We start from the raw sequence: 1,659 nt of genomic DNA on the forward strand, positions 1-1,659 counted from the left end.
TCCCCCCCTTGTTATCTCCCTTTGTACTCTGAAGGAGCTCAGGACAATGACATTCTGGCCAGGCTCCTGCTATGGCCATCTGGAGCTGTTTAGCAGGTGGACCCCCGGGGTTTTGTGCAGACAGAATGTTTAGGGAGGGCCGGGTGGATGTGATGGGATTATAGTTTGATCTGATCACTTTGTGTATAAAAGGTTGCACAGTTTCTCAATAAATCAGAGTTTGTTTCACCCTACACTTGGTCCCGACTACTGACTGGGGAAACTGAGAGCTATAGATCAGCGGGTTGCAAGATCTCCTGAGCAAGGCAGAATACAGCGGCGAACATACTCCTCCTGAGTACTGGGGTCCGTCACATGGACATCGCAGCCTATATAGCCCAAAGGGTGCAAGAGCTTGAGTTGCACGCCCCTACACGCACACACACGCACACATAAAAGACACACAACCCAGCAAACCTCTGTGAGCAAAACTAGGTATATGTGCATGCAAGACTGTAGCGCCCAAACTCTGCTGCTTCCTGACATTACCATTCAGAAAATGGCGCTTCCTTCCCAACTGGGATCTTCTGCACATCCACTATACAGGTGAAACTCGAATAATTAGAATATGGTGCAAAGTTCATTTATTTCACTAATGCAACTTATGCGGTGAAACTAATATATGAGAGAGACTCATTACATGCAAAGCAAGATAGTTCAAGCCGTGATTTGTCATCATTGTGATGATTATGGCTTACAGCTCATGATAACCCCAAGAACCCCAAATCCACAACCTCAAAAAAGTAGATTATTACATGCAATCAATAAAACAAGGATTGTACATAGAACAATATCGGACCTCTGAAAAGTACAAGCATGCATATGTACTCAGTACTTGGTTTGGGCCCCTTTTGCAGCACTTACTGCCATTACTTTTGCACGATAGTCTAATTATTCGAGTTTCACCTGTATATCTACTGATATACACATCAAGGAATTCAAAAGATCTGGAATTCATTTCACCCGACAATTGCTGAGCAATAGGACAGCAGATAAAAGTGACATCACCGCTCTCCAGCAATAAGATATATTATACGGGAGTGACATCACCACCCTTCATATATCTTCATGTTATCACGGTTTGGCAAACTGAAGTTATTGTTTAGAGGAGTCATGTATTCAAGTGAGATGATTGTTCTCCAGAGAGAAAAGTCCCAGCGCATTGTACTAGAGGAACTTTTTTTTTAGCCACAGGCGCCTTTAAAAGGAGAACTATGGGCTCAGTGTTTTTCCCCATAGTTCTCCTTAGGGTAACGGGAGGACACAAACTAGCGTCCTCCCGTCACACTAGGCTCAGTATATATGTATACAAAACCTTGAGGAACCCCAAACCTAACATTTTCTACAAACGTAAATGTGAAAGAAAAAAAAAAAGGGGGAGACATGTGGCCCCTACAAAATCCAGACTGTTTTAAGGGGATACCTCGTGCAAAAAACACAAAGGGTTCTTCACATCAGAGTTCCCCCTTTAAAATCAGAAGCCCCCCTTCACACCAGACCCACTGCCATTCACATCAGCATCAGCAAGGTGAGATACCTTTGACATAAAATCCCCCTTTACATCAGACACCTCTTCAGATTAGAACCCCCTCTTTTCACATCAGAGCCCCCCCCCCATAT

Source organism: Nanorana parkeri, unplaced genomic scaffold, assembly GCF_000935625.1.
Source record: "Nanorana parkeri isolate BGI_ZX_2015 unplaced genomic scaffold, ASM93562v1 scaffold2471, whole genome shotgun sequence".
Taxonomy (NCBI): Eukaryota; Metazoa; Chordata; class Amphibia; order Anura; family Dicroglossidae; genus Nanorana; species Nanorana parkeri.